We start from the raw sequence: 19,917 nt of genomic DNA, 5'->3' as shown, positions 1-19,917 counted from the left end.
AATAAATAAGGATTACATATTCATTCGTATTATATAACAATATATAATGACTGGAATGAATAACATCTCCGTTTTGGGATTGTTTCCGTTTGTTATATTTCAGGGAATTTTTTTTTTAATGAGAAACAAAAACAGAACATGCATTATTATAACCAAACAATGTACACGATGTATGTAGGTATGTATGTATATGTTTACGCCAAGACAAATAATCACTTTGTGTCACAAATCAGACAGCCAATATTTTATCACCATATTTTACAAATTACTCCATTTTAAATAACGAATGCTACAGGTATTTTTATGATTGATGGGGAATATATGGCCAGTGGTGTTGTACAAAATAATGAACGTGATGTGCTAAGTTATAGATAATATAATTTTACAAAAGAAAATAAAAAATGGTAACAAAATTATTTCGGTGTTTTGCTTCGTACATGAAAAATATTCAATCTTTCCATAATGCATTAATAGTATTGCTGTTGTTGTTATAATTTAGAATTCTTGATTAGATAAGCCAGAACATATAGCCTCACACACACCAACATACGTATGCACTCAAACAGCAACAACAACAGCAACAGAATCAACAATAAAACAATCTCATCTCTAGGAACTTTTGCATCAATCGTAATATTTTTCGAGTTAACAAATGAATACAATGTGTGTGGGAGGAGGGTGTTGTTTCTGCATGATGTCATTTTCATTTCAAGTGTTTTCAACATAAAAAGAAGCTGTTATATCGATAGATTTCGAAAAGGTTATCCTCAATTACGAAGAACTCAAAGTTACGTAACAGAAGAAGGATTCTTGGTGTTTATTTTCTTCTTACAACATGGACAGGTGTTACGACTCACTTTATCTGAGAAAACTTTCGTTATTGTATAAATAAATTATTGTATAAATAAGTGAATCGGTAAATGAATATTTCCTTCCTGATGGCTGAAGGTCGGGACCTCAGATAGTCTCTCTGAAATGAATAGGTTCAGAGGGCCCCGAGTTTTCTTCGGACCTGATTTATTGTTGAGGGCTGACTCCCTTACCTTTCGCTACTTCACAAGCACTACCCTTTTATTTTGGTTATTTTCTATAGCTGCTAATCCCAGAATGCCCACCTAGTTATCCTGCTGATGAGGCTGTGGATTCAGAAATACCTTCTCTTAGAGACATGCTTTAACAAAAGCTAAGTGAAGTTTCACTCCCTTGGTTTTCCAACATGCCGGACACTCACCTGAAATTTCTAAATCCCGGCATTCTAGCAAGATTCTTGTTGACGTCGTCTGTACTTTTGGTAGATATGATTTTGACCTACAGAATATCTAGCAGCCATACTCGACAGGTTCGCCTGCCAGACAAGCCTAGTGGAGGAGCCGGTTTAATCGCCGACGGTTTAGTCGCCAACGATTTAGTTGCTGGAATAGTCACGTGTAATGAGTTGTGCTTGACGCCATGTTACCAGTAGCGTTCGTGAACACTCTAGAATGAGTCGTACACTGACAGTTAACGTTAACCTAGATAAGGACCACGATCTGTCATGAACAAGTGAATGGTATAATACCCCTTTTTAAATAACATATATTTACTGACCGATTCTCTTATGAATACAAAGTTTAAAATGTGACAATAAATAGCCAATGTTATGAAAAAAGCAACAATATTACAAAATTCACTCGTCAATGTTTAGTGTCTTATCGAGTTGAGGAGTTGTTATTTGTGTTTTAAAAATTCCACATTACATCAAGATCAGATAATTTCAGCAGATAAAATCGAGTACAAGAAACCAGACATATTTGTAAACTGAATTAAGATGAGCAAAGCTTCAGCCTTCTTAATACTATTGGTTACTATCTTTTGAATATAGAGTAGATCTATGCCAACATGTCTTCTGGAAAGAAAGCCTCTAGGCAATGTTCTGTTTATCGATATTGGCAAGAGATGCCTTATGGTGATTTTGAGTTTTGACGTTGGTTTGCAATTCTGGAATAAAATGGACGGGGGCGAAATCTCACTTCTTTGAATAAGAATTATTTAAGCAGACAATATGAATACATGTTCGTAATAATGGTATGTTATAACAATCAGTACGATGCAGTTTAAGAGATTACAAGAAGCAGATCAAATGCTGCACCAGTGCAAATCCAAGAATACAGCTAATACATTAGATTTGTGACTCCCACTGCATTAAGTATCTTAACACGAATTCGACAGGGTGGAGAGGCAATATGGTGGACTGAGGATTTGGAAGACGGTACTGGTGCGAAATATTAATAATCTGCTGGAAGACTTTCTGGTCTCTATGTCAGTGGTTCTCAGTCTGTTTCACTTCTTGTCACACAGGAGATCAATTATAAAGTTACTGGTGGTCGAATACAGAGATGAAATAAATATATTACATAGTGGATCGCTGTCGTTAGACGAGGGGTATTAAATAGTTCGGTCAACAGAATAAACTTCTGGATTAAACGTATAAGTCTCTCTCTCTCTCTCTCACACACACTCTCACGGCCCTTCCGCCCTTTGCCCAGCGAAACATTCAGTATATGACGGATGGAGAAAGAGAGAGAGAGCTGCACCAGATGTATCCGGTTGGTACTCATCTATAGCTGAAAAGACTGGAGCAACGCGAACTGAAATGCATTACTCAAGAACACAATGACTCCGCGCTCCAAGAATTGAACCAACGACCATATGATTATGAGCCCAAACACTAACCACTAAACCAAATGCCTTCATGCATACATACATTCATACATAGGTACGACATACATACGTACGTAAGAATTACATACATACAAACAGAAAGACAGACGTATATACACACAATGCATACATACAAACATACGTACTGCATACATACAGACAGGCAGACATACATGCAGGTTTAGATGCAGACACGCATGCATAAATACATACATTATTAAGTTATTTACTTCATCATACGTCTACTTACAACAAAAAGAAGTGAAAAGCAGCTAAAAAGGCAGAGAATATTTCCTGTGGCTAGTATTGTACATAATTTAGACGGTAATGTCACGTTCCATTTGGAGATAATATCGCTGTGGACATTTGATACGAAAATATGATAGTATTTTTCATACTTGAATTGCACAATAGTCACTATTTTTCTCATCGTGCTGGCCTGAAGACATTCTTGTGTCATTCCTTTATTGTATATTAGGTAGTTATCTCCTTCTGCTTCTCTGTGGGAAAAGCCTATCTAAGTGCTTAGTAATGTTTCCATTAGAAGTTACTCTTCCTACCAATTTCATTTAACCGTCACTTTCTATCTTGCGGTGTATTTATGCAATGGCGTAAGACCTTCTGTTGTTAAGCCAAAAATTTCTTCGTTACATTTTAATTCAGCTTAAGTGATAGAGCTGCTCTGGGACTGCATCGAATGTATGCATGTTTGGAATAATTATTAAGATTTTCTCTAAAATTTAGCTTAATAATTATTCCGAACATGAATATATTTGACGCAATTCCAGAGCAGTTCTAACACTTAAGCTGAACTAAGATGTAAAGAAGAAGTTTTTGGCTTAATGACAGGCCTTGCGCCATTACGTAAATATACCACAAGATAGAAGACTGTGGTGAAGAAGAATTTTTTTTTCTTTTTTCTTTTTGAAGCACACCCTTTCAAATGACGTGTGGGAGAAGCGTTTTATGAAAGAAAAGAATTTGGAAATTTATGATCACTCCCACCCATTTCCGGACTGAGTTTGTCCATTTTTTTTTTTTTTTTTTTGCATAACGTCCTTTAAAACAATAGAAGTCTATTCAGTTAAACAAAATTGAAAATTTATGATTTTTCAAACCCCCACCTCCTCCCTCACTCAGTACCGATTTTTCCCATTCTGTTTCTTTTCTTTTCTTTTTTTTTTTTTGCACTAGGCACTTAAAAGTGATGGGAGAAGCCCTTTGGCAAAATGAAAAAAATTTGGAAATCGGCGATCGCCATTACAATTCCCACTTCCTTTATTCTCAAGTAGAAAATGAAACGTAATTTAAAAGCAATAGTGAATTTTATTATAATTTTTCATTAACCCTCATAAATCCAAAAATTTTGGCTTTTTCTTTTTATTTTCTTTCGAAATATTTTTAATCATAGTTTTAAAATACAGACAGTCCGAATCGGTAATTTGTTTCTGTGTATAATTACATATAATTTTCAGACGCAGAAGTATGTGATTTAAGGGAGATTTAGATGTTTCTAGCATATCCCACGACCACCTGGTACCTTTCTCGGGTTTTTTGGGGTTTTTTTTTTTTTTGTCACTCTGACACATATTTATATGGAATGATGATGCGGAAATAACGGTTTTGTTTAGCTCAAAGATGGTCTATCACTGGGGTTTAAACAACAACAACAACAACAAATTTGTAATTTAAATTTTTAACCCCATCCCACTCCAAGCGAGGCCATGTGTGTGTGTGTTTGTATGTGGGAGGATTGTGTATTAGAAAAAACACAGTTACTAACAGAAAAATATGCAATTAAAATAAGCTATTTTTTATATACCTTTTTTTTAAAACACTCTGACTCCCTAATTAAATTCCTTATACATAGAGAGAGTTGGATAATTACAATGAGAATCACGAAAAATGAAAGAGATAGACAAATAGAGAATGAGGGATCTTTTCTGTTGCTGTCACAGATATTGAAATTTTAACATTAAGTGAAAATTTCCAAATTTGGGATATTGATGTACTGTTGTGATTCATTTATTCCAGGAAAATTTCAGAAAATTGTTGCCGGGTGGGGTTTAAAGCTCGATCATTTTTACCCAATCAGGAAGCAGGATTTGGAAGCTTGTATTTTGTGCGTGATAGCTGAGTATCATAAAATGACAGTCTCCTGAATGGAATAATACTACTGTTGGTTAGACCTAGAAAGCTGCATTGCTTCCTGTCGGCCTTGACACAGGGCAGCAACATCAAACTCACTCATTCGCCAAATGCTACACATCAGAGGAGGTTTAGTGGAAGTATAACAAAGCAAACGGCAGTGCCCTAGCATGGCCGCAGCCCACAGGCTGAGAGTGAAAAAAAGGAAGAAAAGAAAAAAGAACAGACGTGTGTGTGTGTGTGTGTGTGTGTGTGTGTGTGTGTGTGTGTGTGTGTGTGTGTGTGTGTGTGTGTGCGTGAGTGTGTACAACGGCTGTCAAACACTTCGTCTGTGTGAATTCCTATCAGTGAAAGTCCAATTTTTGGTTACCAATTTCGACTCCTTTTAAATGGTAAAAGTTTGTTTCGTTTCATTTTTTCCCCTGATTCTATGTTTTGCTATTGGAACACCAAACTTTTGCATCCTTCCTTGTTTGTTCATTAAATGTACTTAATTCGGGTTATTTTTCTCATAGAGCTGCTTCTTCCTTTATTTTTTACTTGTTTCAGTTATTAGACTGTGCCCATGCTGGGGCACCGCCTTAATGAATATTTGTCTGGCACTTATTCTATCGATATCTTTTCCGAACTGCTAAGTTATGGGGACGTAAACATATCAACATCGGCTGTCAAGCGATGGTAGAGAGACAAACACAAACACAAACACACACACGAATACATGGATATATTCATATATATTAATATATACATATATACAACGGGCTTCTTTTAGTTTCCATCTACCAAATCTACTCGCAAGCCTTGTGAGTCGGCCCGAGGTTACAGAAGACACTTGCCCAAGGTGCCACGCAGTGGGACTGAACCCAGAACCATGTGGTTAGGAACTAAGTTTCTTACGACACAGTCACGCCTACGCCAAGATTCACACTCACTTTCGAAACAAAATTATGACTGTGAAAATGCCAAACAGAGAAATCAAACTATATTCATTTCCTTATACTCGGAGAGACCAAACTTACAGACAACATATCGGTGGCTGCAACTTAAAAACTAACAGTCTTTCACACACACACACACACACACACACACACACACGACTTCAGACTATATCGTACACCGATTGGTAAGGAAGTAGTCTTGTAATAGAAAATCTTCTAATGGAACTTATTGAGTTACAATGTAACGGTATATTAACATTCAGATTTCATGCAAGGCGAATATCTCTACTAGTGTTCTACGACGAATATAATTTTGGACACAGACTTTATATCAATTTGACAGTTCATGGCATCGACGTTCGATGACACTTATATTTCTGAGCGACTACTTTCCAAAATGAAATACACGAAAAGCAAGTTAAAATTACGAATGACTGGTGGCCATTTGTAAAACGTTGTGCTTCTGGCTTCCTCCAGTTTTGTCACTTGATGTAAAAAATCGAGCGCTAGCAACATCAATTATCATATTAATAATTAATGAGTCCGTTACAACATAAGCTTCAACTTTAAATGAAAGAAATTTAATCTAGAATTCTGTTTTAACTATTATTGTTGTTAGATAAGAGAGCAGTGCATGCCATCAAAGTGACACTGGGGTAAAATATACGAAGCCCAATATACTCATCGTGACTACCTGTCTGATAAGGGTACACCAGGCACATGTATCACAACCATATGTGCGCAACATGGTGATCTCATATCAAGATAAACAACGCATGACCTTGCAGGTGGGACCCAGTTAGAATTTTCTTCAGGTCGAGAAGTCAATCTTGCTCAAAAGGTCCCTGAATGAGGGTTGTTTAAGGATGATGAACGAAGCACCCATGTTTCCAGAGGCAAATTATTCAAACCCCCAAAGAATTCCTCTCAACACATGGCTATGATGCTCCTCCACTACTTCTGCTCGTGATCAGAGACGCACATATCGTCACCCATTAAGGGACATGCTCGATTGGTTAAGGTCAAGCAACTGACAAGCAGATCTGTGGTATTGAGCAGAATATTTGCTGTAGCCCATCTTTTTATACCAAGACATGGTAACATTTCCAATTAGTCAAAATCAGAAGCCATGAGTCAGTGCCTATAGTAGGTAGGATTATTATCATCATCATCATCATCGTCATCATTATTACCTTCATTTATTCATTAGAGTTTAGCACCTACACACGCACGCACGCACACACACACGCACACACACACACACACACACACACACACACACACACACACACACACACACACACACACACACACACACACACACACATAAAAGGTAAAAGACCCTTCGGTCATGAATGACTATCGGATTGTACCTAGAAAGTTACCCTCCAAGGCACAAGTCTGGACAAGGTTGTTTATGGAAGGCCAGCAGTCGCCCACGCATACCAGCCTCCCCTCGCCACGCCACTGATGTTATCCAAAGGAAAGACAAAGGGCCGAAACAGCTTAGCACCAGTGATGTTGCAACTCCTTTCTACAGATGAGTGAACTGGAGCAACGTGAAATAAAGTGTCTTGCTCAAGAACAGAACACACAGCTCGTTCATCTACTGAATGCACACACACACACACACACACACACACACACACACACAAAAGATGTGGCAGCTTAAAGCGAGAACTGTTCCTGTTATTGTAGGTGCCCAAGGTGTGATAAAAGGGGATGTCAAAAACATCTAGATAATATCCCAGGAGAACCATGTCTCAGAGAAAACCAGTACCTCATGATTGTGAGCTCGACGACCTAACCACTGACTGAACCACGCGCCTTCACATGTGTGTGTGTGTGTGTGTGTGTGTGTGTGTGTGTGTGTGTGTGTGTGTGTGTGTGTGTGTGCATTCAGTAGATGAATGGGTCCACCACAGACTTTGCTTCTAGCTTGTGAGGGAAAGACGACAACCGCTCCCTTGTCTAGTCATTTCGTTACAGCGCCAATTTTTGTAAGGGCTGAGGGGTAATTCTTTCAGTAGATTCCAGAATATTTACTGGATGGAAAAAGAAAACGATTTCATCTTCATCAAAGCATGCATTTTGCAAGGCGATTTTCTAACACAATTGTTCGTTATCATCAGCCTCTACTACGTCCTTTGCTCTTCCATTGTCATAAGTATATAAATAACGTCGGCTTCAGTCTGACAACATCCACCACCCCTCGCTACTCAACTACAACAATAACAGATGTAGATCGTTGTAAGGATATTGCGCTGTTTGCATACACCATCTCCGAAGATACCACTTTATATAATCTTGAGAAGAACGCTCGAGATATTGGTCATTATCCCGAAACCTCAAAGCCTTCAATCATGCCTCAATAACGGCAAAGAAACGAACGCTTCTAAAAATCGATAGACACCTTCGTATAATTAGAAGCAACATGACGTCTACAAAAGAAAACATGTAAAAGTTTGTCCCTCGTGGGCCTGGGTAGTTTTTCACAGCATCGGTGTTATCTTGAAAATTATTATCAGATGAACTTAGAGTTTCTCCTATGCCGCGGAGAAATCAGTGCTAGTGTACGAATCTGTAGCTTGGACATTTACCAGACAACTGGCGACAAGAACTGATGATGGCTATACACTCATATTGCGGACTGTTCTAAACATCTTTTGGAAAAACTATCCAACCAAACAAAAACTGTACGGCAATCTTCTTTCTATAGTTGATACAATTAAAGAAAGAGACATGTATTTTGTGGGACATTACTGATAGGTTGAGTAAAAACTCATTAGTGACACGTATATATAGACACCACGCCCGTCGTGGGACTAGACATGTCCTAAAAAACTATAATTGGCTAGCTTTATGCAGGTATGGCTTGTTGGTCATCTAGTCGGGATTATGATGGATGGTGTGATCAAGTCAAGCAAATCCGAGCAGGCTCGACCAGGGAATAATCCTTTGGCCTGGAGTTTGTGGGGAAGAGAAGAGTCGATTACATCGACCCCAGTACTTTATTGATACTTATTTTATCGACCCCGAGAGGATGAAAGGCAAAGTCAACCTCGGCAGAATTTGAACTCAGAACGTAAAGACAAACGAAAGTTAAATCAACCCTGTCAGGACTTGAACTGAGAACGTAAAGATAGGAGATAAAATTCTGTAAATCATGTCTTTCGATATTTGTTCCATTTCTGGTGACTCACTGATTCATTTATAATTAAGTAGTATAAATGCAATTTTGTACATAATGACTGTTCAAAATTAGAGTAAGATCTAGTTGGTTCGAGTTTGCAAACTAAAGGTTATTTTAGGCTGGAGACATTAAAGGAAATAATCAGTTCGTTTAGTCTGGGCTTTCTTTCAAAACAATATTTCGCTTACGGCGGACACATCCCGTCCTTTCAGCCACATTAATGTTCAGTACAACTGCGTTCAAACAAAAGCTCTTATCTTCATCTTATAACAATAGAAACGAGATAATCTATTAAGTTTATTATTTCCATGGAAACCAACTGCAATTTTGATTGAGTTATTATCATCATCATCAACAACAACAGGTAGTGAAGCTGTTCTGTCCTACGATAGTCATCATAATGAATTCATGTCGTTTATGCATGCAATGGTTGTCTACATAAAACATAATTGGTTGAATAGATTAGTACTTCTTCAATGCTTGATATTTCTCTTTAAGCGTCTCGGAAGGAGAGCAAATGACTTATGGCAATCGTTATTCGTAATTACCGAAGTTATCGTCTTTTTCATTCAAGTACAAGAAATACCAGGTGTAACTGAAGCCATTGTTGTTCCCTGTTTCTTAATATTAAAATTTATGGCGGTCTTTAGTCGTTTGGAGACAGAGTTTATGAAGTTAACGTGTATTGCTAATACTATACGTTGTTTGTGAAGGCACAATGGCCCAGTGGTTAGGGTAGCCGACTCGCAGTCGGAGGATCGCGGTTTCGATTCCCAGACCGGGCGTTGTGTGTGTTTTTTGAGCGAAAACACCTAAGCTCCACGAGGCTCCGGCAGGGGCAGTGGCGATCCCTGTTGTACTAATTTGTCCCAACTTTCTCTCACTCTTTCTTCCTGTTTCTTGAGTAATGCTGCGATGGACTGGCGTCCCGTCCAGCTGGTGGGAAACACATACACCATAGAAACCGGGAAACCGGGCCTATGAGCCTGGCTAGGATTTGAAAGGGCGACGTTTTTTTTTTTATCGTATACGTTGTTTGGTTATATAATAGTAATATTATATTCTGCGTCAGAACTCACTTATATCGCTGTTAAACTAATCCACTCTCAACGTTAAAAAACCCTTTCAGTATCCAGGCTGACACTGCTCATGTGCAATGTCCAGAAAACTTCTTTATTATAACTACCCATGCCAGGTATATAAATGTGTGTGTGCGCGAGTAACAGTTCGCAGTTGATCCACTAAAACACCAGTTACTCAAGATGTTATTCAAGATTAAGATAAACAGTAGATTTCTATCCGACATTCTTCTATCGTCGCAATATTTCGCAAAGTTTTGGGGTAAATTTTAATTTTTTTAATGAGCGCAGTGTTGTGCCGAAGTTGTGATATAAACCGTCGAGGGTTCGAGCTGAAGGACTGTGTCTAATGATTCGGTTAATAACATCCTTTAATCAGTGGATCATTGGGTTTTTTATAATTGGTTATTACAACACGTGGTTGCTTAAATATTTTACCTTGAAAATAGGTTGCTCTAGGTACCAAGCAGGGGAATGGAACCTGAAACTGTATGGTTGGGAAGCAATGCCTGCACCTAGGGGTGGCAACTGGAACGCTTTTGATCAAAGCAACAACAACAACAATAACAGCAATTCTTATAGGATAGTTTAAACGCAACCAGCCCTGCTATGCCCCACCTTCATTGTCTTTAAAAGAACCATATTTCATAGCATATAAGACGCCAACCACATGGTTCCAAGTTCAGTCCCACTGCGTAGCTCTATGGGTAGGTGATTTCTACTATAGCCTCAGGCTGATCGAAGCCTTGTGAGTGGAGTCGCATACATATATCTATATATACAGATGTGTGTGTGTGTGTGTGTTTGTGTGTATGTGTGTGTGTGTGTGTGTCCGTGTGTGTCCCCAACACCGCTTGACAACTGGTGTTGGTGAGTTTATGTGCACGTGACATAGCAGTTCGGTAAAAGGAACCGATAGAATAAGTACCGTACTTAACAAAACTACGTCCTAGGGTCGATTCATTTGACTAAGAATTCTTCAAGGCTGTGCCCCAACTTGGCCGTGATCTAATGACTGAAACAGGTGAATAAAAAAATCGGTGCACCAGCGAAGGCAGTGCTCCAGCATGGCCCCAGCCTTTGGCTGAAATCATTAAAAGAATAAAAGAATTTTTTTAAAACTCCACCCCGGGTCTTATATGCGAAGTTGGGCCTATATTACATGTTTTGATGACACAACAAAAAAAAACATTTTTCCTGAATATGCGTTGTTTAAATTGGGATGCAGTGGCTGAGTGGTAAGTAGCTTGCTTACCAACCACATAGTTCTGGGTTCAGTCCCACTGCGTGACACCTTGGGCAAGTGTCTTCTACTATAGCCTCGGACCGACCAAAGCCTTGTGAGTGGATTTGGTAGACGGAAACTGAAAGAAGTCCGTCGTATATATATATATATATATATATATATATATATATATATATATATATGTGTGTGTGTGTGTGTGTGTGTGTGTGTGTGTGTGTATATATATGTGTGTGTGTTTGTGTGTCTATGTTTGTCCCACCAACATCGCTTGACAACCGATGCTGGTGTGTTTAGGTCCCCGTAACTTAGCTGTTCAGCAAAAGAGACCGATAGAATAAGTACTAGGCTTACAAAGAATAAGTCCTGGGGTCGATTTGCTCGACTAAAAAGGCGGTGCTCCAGCATGGCCGCAGTCAAATGACTGAAACAAGTAAAAGAGTACGCTTGTGTATTTTGATTTGTTTTCAAATATGGTGTATTTGAAAATGTGCGGTAATAAACGATCCACAGTTGATCGTTTATTACCGCTGTAGACTTCGTTTCCATGAAGTGCAATCTGTAAACGAATCATCTAGGAAACGGCAATATCTCCATTGAAGCAAATGGTTACTATGGGAATTAATACAATAATTCTTAAATGCATTGCTATGCCTAAGGCGCAAGAAATCCTGTGTTTCGTGACAGATTCAACAGGATTAGCGTTCAAGATAACTTAGCCGGTCACCCATCTGCATACGACCATCGTGTTTTCTGTTTTGTGGACTGAAATACGTAGAATTAAGAGTTGTGTATGAAGATACAATGAACTGCTTGCGGTGGTGGTGGGAGGAGGAAATAAATATTGTATAACTTCTCAAGAATCTGAGATTAATTCTTTCAACTTTGGCCGTTGTTTTGGTGAGAAAATATTGCAGTCTTAACAAAAAGAAAGTGTACAAAATTTTCACGAAAAATCTTACACTATCTATTGTTAGATAGGTAAATAGGAAGATGTGTGTATGTATGTAGGTAGATAGATAGATAGATAGATAGATAGATAGATAGATAGATAGATAGATAGATATAATACATACATACATCATATATACATACATACAGACATGTATGTATGTATGTATTATGTACATGTATGTATATATGTGTGTGTGTATGTACGAATGTATGTATGCATGCATGTATGTATGCATGCATGCGTGTATGTATTATATATGTATGTATGTATGTATGCATGCATGCATGCATGTATGTATGTATGTATGTATGTATGTATGTATGTATGTGTGTGTATGTATGTATTTATGTATGTATGTATGTATGTATGTATGTATGTATGATGTATCAATGTATGTATGTATCTATGTGTGTGTATGTATGTATGTATGTGTGTATGCATGTATGTGTGTATGTATGTGTGTGTGCGCGCGTTTCTGTTATTGTATTTACTTTCTGAATTCATTGAAGTGCGGCCGTGCTGGGGCACCGTCTTGAAGGATTTCTTCGTCGCAAAGGTGAACCCCAGTATTTATTTTTTAAATGTATGTATATGTATATGTATATATATATATACATTCATGATATATACATAAATATATATATATATATATATATATATATATATATATATATATATATATATATATATATATATACATATATATTTGTGTGTGTATAGATGTATACATACATATATATAAACATATATATACACAAATATATAAATATACAAACATGCATATATATATATATATATATATCTATATATATATATATATATATATATATATATATATATATATATATATATATATAAATAAATAAGTGGCTGTGTGGTAAGTAGCTTGCTTACCAACTACGTGGTTCCGGGTACAATCCCACTGCGTGGCATCTTTGGGCAAGTGTCTTCTACTATAGCCTCGGGCCGACTAAAGCTTTGTCAGTGGATTCGGCAGACGGAAACTGAAAGAAGCCCGTCGTATATATGTATATCTATGTGTGTGTGGCTGTGTTTGTCCTCCTAGCATTGGTTGACAACCGATGCTGGTGTGTTTATGTCCCCGTCTTCTAGCGGTTCGGCAAAAGAGACCGATAGAATAAGTACTAGGCTTACAAAGAATAAGTCCCGGGTCGATTTGCTCGACTAAAGGCGGTGCTCCAGCATGGCTGCAGTCAAGTGACTGAAACAAGTAAAAGAGTAAAGAGTATATATATATATATATACATGTAAGTGTGGGTGAGTGGGTGGTAAAAAGTTAGCTTCCATCCATATTGTTCCGGGTGCAGTTCCATTTCGTGTTACCTTGGGCAAACGTCTTCAACTGTAGACCCGATCCGATTTTGTAGACTGAAACTGAAAAGAGCCTTGCCATATATGTACATGTAGTTAAAATTTATAGAAAAACAAAAGACGAAGACAGGTGTGTGAACAACAAGGAGGTGTATCAGTTTTACGCGCGGGAAAATGAGAAAGTCTATTACGTTTCGAGCCTACGCTCTTCAACAGACTGAAACAAGTAAAATATATCTACGACCGTATGCCACTATCCAACCCACTAGATTGACAACCTAAGGACACACCTACTTTAAATTTCTTAAATTCTGATATTTTCGATTAGAAATTTCACTTGTTGAGAATCTGTTGAATAATCAACAAGTTACGGCTCACTTGTTTATTTGGTGGCCTGGTGAGTTGGGAGTTGAGCAACCTAATACACTATCTAATTAATTGCATTATACTCCTGTCGCAATGAAAACAGATTCCTAAAGAAGCAATTGTAGCGACACCAGATAACTCATTCGTCTGCTTCAGGCATGGCTCTGTGGTAAGAAGCCTGCTTCCCAGTTACATGGAAGGTGTGTAGCGTGTGATCGTCGCAATGATACCAGCTCAGGGGCCTAAGTTGCAGAAAGTGTATGAAGAGCGGGTGTATGAGCCGCACACAACTGTACGAGTGGTTCAGACATTTTCAAGATGGCCGAAAAAATGTCGATATTGACGAACGTTCTTGGAGACCCGCAACCAGCAGAATGGAGAAATACATCGCAAATGTACTTGCAGCTGTGTGAAGAAATCATCGAACCACCATCCGTGAGTTATCAGCGGATGTGCAAATTAGTTACGGTTCAGTTCAGTCTATGATCACTGAAGATTTGGATATGAGACGCGTGTTTGCCAAGTTTGCACCAAAACTGCTTTCAGCTGACCAAAAAGACACTCGGGTTTTAGTTGCACAAGATCTCCTGGATTGTATAAAGAACGATGAAAACTTTGAAAACTTTGCGTAGGCCTCTGAACAGGTATCGCCAAGCTTTTGGCAAAATTTTATGCAGGTTCTCTGCTCAACTTTCTCTGCCATGGTCAATGCGACGATCACACGCTACACACCTTCCTTCCAAGCACTGCTGTAGCCAGCAGAAGTGAGCTAGAACGTTAAAACTTAATACGCATGCACAGCAGAGTGCAAGGTCAATCTGTGCCAAGCGGCTTCACTGTGCGTGCTTTAACTTCGTTATTATGGCAACAGTCCGGATACTTATTGATCAGACCACGTAAATATGTATATATATCATCGTTTAACGTCTGTTTTCCATGCTGGCATGGGTTGGACGGTTTGACTGAGGACTGGCAAGCCAGTAGGCTGCACCAGGGTCCAATCTGATCTGGCAAGATTTCTACAGCTGGATGCCCTTCCCAATGTCAACCACTCCGAGAGTGTAGTGGGTGGGTTTTACGTGCCACCGGCACGGGAGCCAGTCAGGCGACACTGGCATCGGCTACGTTCGGATGGTTCTTTTTTACGTGCCACCGGCACGGGGAGCCAGTCGGTCTGCACTAGCATCGACCTACACTTGAATGGTGCTTATAACGGGCCACTAGCACGAGTGCCAGTCAGGCGGCACTGACATCGGCCACAACTACGATTTCCATTTTGATTGCAATTTTACTTGACTCAATAGGTCTTCTCAAGCACAGCGTGTTGCCAGACGATTCAAGGGTACTTTTAAATGGGCTGATTATGCGACACTTGTATCGGCCACGGCTGTGATCTCATTTTACTTGCCGAGTTTTCTCAATCACAGCATATCTCCAAAGGTCTCGGTCTCTTGTCATTGCCTCTGTGAGACCCAACGTCCGAAGGTCGTGCTTCACCACCTCGTCCCATGTCTTCCTGGGTCTCCTCTTCCACGAGTCCCTGTCACTTCCAGTTAGTGTGTGACACTTCTTCACACCTTTATCCATACGCAGCACATAACCATATCAGCGCAGTCGTCTCTCTTGCACACCACATCTGATGCTTCTTATGTCCAACATTTCTCTCGGGGCGCTTACACTCTGTCGTGTATGCCCACTGACATCCACTGACATTACACATCCAGCAGATCATACTAGCTTCATTTCTTTCAAGCCTGGGTATGTCCTCAAGCCTGGGTATGTCCTCAAGGAGAACATTTTCTTTCATCAGTTACCCCCGTTTTAACACCGGCGTTTCGAAGAGTTGGGCAGGACGCATCGTTAAAACGGCTCTTCCCATGGACCGCAAATTAAACCTGTGCCATGGAGGAATGTAGTGGCGGACAAAAAACAAGACAGGAAAACAAACGGAAAAGGCTATGCGGCCAGACGTGAAAAATTATGTGTATATGAACGCTGTGAGGCACGAACTGAAAGTAGGGACGAAGTAAGTTCGCGTGTTTGCTCGGCGATAGCCAAGGAAGAAAAGGATTAGTGACCGGAAGCATGTGACCAGGCAGGGGTAAGGAAGAGAGAGAGTGAGAGAGTGGTAGAGGGAGAAACAAAGGGAGGAAGTAGAAGAATAGGTGAGCAACGAGAGAAAGAGAGGAAGAGAGGAATATAGTAGTAACAGAAGGAAGAACGAGAGAGATATGGTAGTAACAGAAGGAAGAACGAGAGATACGTAGTAGTAACAGAAGAACGAGAGGGGGAAAAAGTGATATATATATATATATATATATATATATATATATATATATATATAATTAATTCAATAATAGGATGAATTCTTTTATAAGAATTTATCAAGTAGCTAGCGTGAAAAAAACCTCATAAGGGAAAAATCCATCATTTATTCCCCAAAATATATTTATTTATATAAGGGCATTACTATACATGAATGCGTCACGCTAAAAGGGACTCCAAAGTCAAACTACCATAATAAACACATTTTTACCGAACGCGAGGAAATGCAACTCTCAAAGCTAACCCCTCAAGACACATGTGTCTTGACCATATTATACTGACGAGTAGAAGCTGCATAATACTGCAATAACTACGAAATCATGATCTATAATTTAGTCTGTTATATATATATATATATATTCCAGGCGTTGAAAGCAAATCCCTTTTCTTTTTCTTTTGTATTAAATTAAATCAATTAATATTATTCTAAACCATTTAATATTATTCAGTAGAGGTTCAGAACTCGTGTATAAAATTTAAGATAGCTAAAGCCATTAAGCTGCATCGTCAGTAATGAAAGTTACTTCCCTTGCATTATACAGTTAAACTGTAATTATCAACTCCAATTTTTCAATTACATAAAAACAAACTCCAGCCAATAAGTAATGAGCCTAACCTCTTTAATCGATACATCGCACTAGATGTTCTCCTCATACTTGCAATCTCCGTAGCTTTGATATTGTTAATGGTGGCTTAATGATCTACGCATTAATGGTTATATATTTTCAGAATAATTAAAATGTCTAGATACTAAAGCTAAAATATCTTACTTTGAAAATGAATTTAAATGAAACTAAAGTTCCCTTGAAGATTTTCAAAATAGTAATCGAAAGGCACTGAAAATACTGCGAAAACATATAAAAGAATCATATATTTTCCTCGTATTTCTTTTCTCCCTGGATTTATGCATTCAAAGTTGATTTAAAAGCAACAAGAAAGCCTTTACGCCTGTGATTCTCAAACAATTTTTTACCTATGGCTCCTTTTGGTCCTTATTCTACTTGGATGAACCTCCATAGCCATTCGATGTTTAAAAAGTTCTTTTCATATTTTTGTAAATAAATATTATCAGGAATTATTTATTAAAAAATTGTTAAAATGTTTTGTGTTATTGTAAGAGTATACCCAATTTATTACATATAAATTTTAGCAACGAAATCTTATATGGACCCCACCCACCAAGGATCATATGGCTCCTGGTTGAGAATCACTGTTTTACACGGTCACTTGAATTGGTAGAAATGGCAACGAAATCTCCTTCAAATCACACCCTTGATTTTACGTCTGCTGATCCATATTGTGTGGATACCTGAAAGAGAAGGTTTGTGTCAACAAACCGGAGACCCTGGTGCAACGGAAGGAGAACATCAATAGAGAAATCAGAGAAGTGGGGCCTGAAACTCAAGGATGTTATGGTGCAAGTTTTGGGAAGAACATAGGCGTGCGAAGCCGAAAATGGCTGCTATTTAAGCGATGTCATTTTTCATATGTGATGTAGTGGTGTTGCAAAATTTGACTTGTGAATATTAATGTCCATTATGTCCTTTATATTGTATCAAAATTTCATGCATTTATTTGTAAAGTTAAGGAAGTTATTGAAAATTGAAACCCATCAGTGACTTTTGGGACACTCTGTACTCGTTGGATTGCAGCCAACTTGTGGCACCGCCTCGAAGAGTTAAGCCGATCAAATCGACACTAGTACTTTGATTATTTATTTAAAGTTAGATACTTATTCCACAGGTTTCTTTTGCCGACAATTTACAGGGACGTAAACAAACCAATACCGGTTGTCAAGCGATGTGGGAACAAGTATAAACGCACACATGCAATATGCACCCATAAATATATAAAACAGGATTTAGAAACTTTGGTAATGTTGGATAATTCCTCTTAGGAACGATGAATCTCGAAGAAAATAAGGCTATAAATAATAGCGTGTAAATATTGGTTTGAAAGAAGTTGAGATAAGGGGCTTGGGCTTCCATACATTTTCTATCTACCAAATTCACTTACAAGAGATTGATCAGCAAAGTTATTATAGAAAACACTCGTTTAAACGGGCTGCACGAAGGGACTAACCCTGAACTCACGTGGTTGCAAAAAGAACTTCTTAGCAACACAACCATGCCTGTGTTTAAATATTGTATTAGCTTTACTAATATTTTCTTTTTTCGCCATGATATTGAACTTTTCAAATATACCTCTTCGTAGGAAAGGCTGCGCTGATTTGTAGAGGGAGAGAAATGATGTCGAATGGCGAAATATGCATTTTATAATGTGAATTTATAAAGGGAGTTAAAGTTTAGACAGTGTCACGTGACAACTTGCTGGGGATGCCTGTGCTGGAGCCTAGCAGCAGGTATTTAAAGGGAAATTTGACAAGACAGTCAGTCGGCCGCTGACACTCGTTAACGCTGCATCGAAGAGGCCAGGGAACAGAAGAAAGAAGACGTGCACTCAACACCAGAGCTGAAGACACCTCCGAAAGGTACGGGGGCCCCGCCACGTCAAAAAGGTAGAGGAGTAGGGGCCGAAACCGGACGTGGTTCCTCCTGATGATGTCTTGAGCTAACTGGATCCTATATAGGAGCTGTTGTGGTAGCAGACCATGAAACATGGTTGAAATTTCTCCATATAATGTGAATTTATAAAGGGAGATAACTCTTCATTCACTTTTCTAACATTTCATTAAATAAAATACGTGTTGATATGTGACGAATTTCATCATCGTTTAACGTCCGCCTTCCATGCTGACATGGGTGGGAATCCTTTACCGAAACATTACATTGTGCTTTTGATAAACATATAATGCATTGTTTGCTAGAGAGATGTCCTACAGAAATTTGCGCAAGCATATAATTTATAGAAAAATCGACATCCCAAAACAGACATACTTCTCTAATATATATTTAACCTATGCCAGCATAGAAAACGAATGTTAAAATTATTATATACATACATACATATATATATATATATATGACTCTACTGCTTCAGATCTTAAGTGATTTGAGGGTAAGAATTAAAAGCAATATCAATATATTAGAATCTGTCATCCAAATATCAATTCAAAATGTTTTAGAATTTTTTCCATCTTACCAGCCGGTTTCATTCCCACTGCATGGCACCTTGAGCAAGTGTCTTCTACTGTAGCCTCGGGCCGACCAAAGCCTTGTGAGTGGATTTGGTAGATGGAAACTGAAAGAAGCCCGTCGTATATATGTATGTTTGTGTGTCTGTGTTTGTCCCCCCCACCATCGCTTGACAACCGATGCTGGTGTGTTTACGTGCCCGTAACTTAGCGGTTCAGCAAAAGCGACTGATAGAATAAGTACTAGGCTTACAAAGAATAAACTATGGGGTCAATTTGCTCGACTTAAGGCGGTGCTCCAGCATGGCCACAGTCAAATGACTGAAACAAGTAAAAAAAAGAGTAAAGAGTATGTCAAGAAGTCAAACAAGTTATTAAATATTTGAATATTTGAAAAAGAGATAACATGACGAAATACAATATACCCAGTATATTCTGTAAAATGGTTGGTGTCAGGAAGGGCATCCAATGGTAGAAACCGTGCCAAAATTGGAGCATCCACTCAACACCTAGACTTACAGGCTAGTAATTCCAAATAAGGGAT

The sequence above is a fragment of the Octopus bimaculoides genome, chromosome 2, assembly GCF_046866305.1.
Source record: "Octopus bimaculoides isolate indiv1 chromosome 2, ASM4686630v1, whole genome shotgun sequence".
NCBI classification, from domain to species: Eukaryota; Metazoa; Mollusca; class Cephalopoda; order Octopoda; family Octopodidae; genus Octopus; species Octopus bimaculoides.
The sequence above is the reverse complement of the archived record's forward strand: the minus strand, read 5'-3'. Positions refer to the sequence as shown.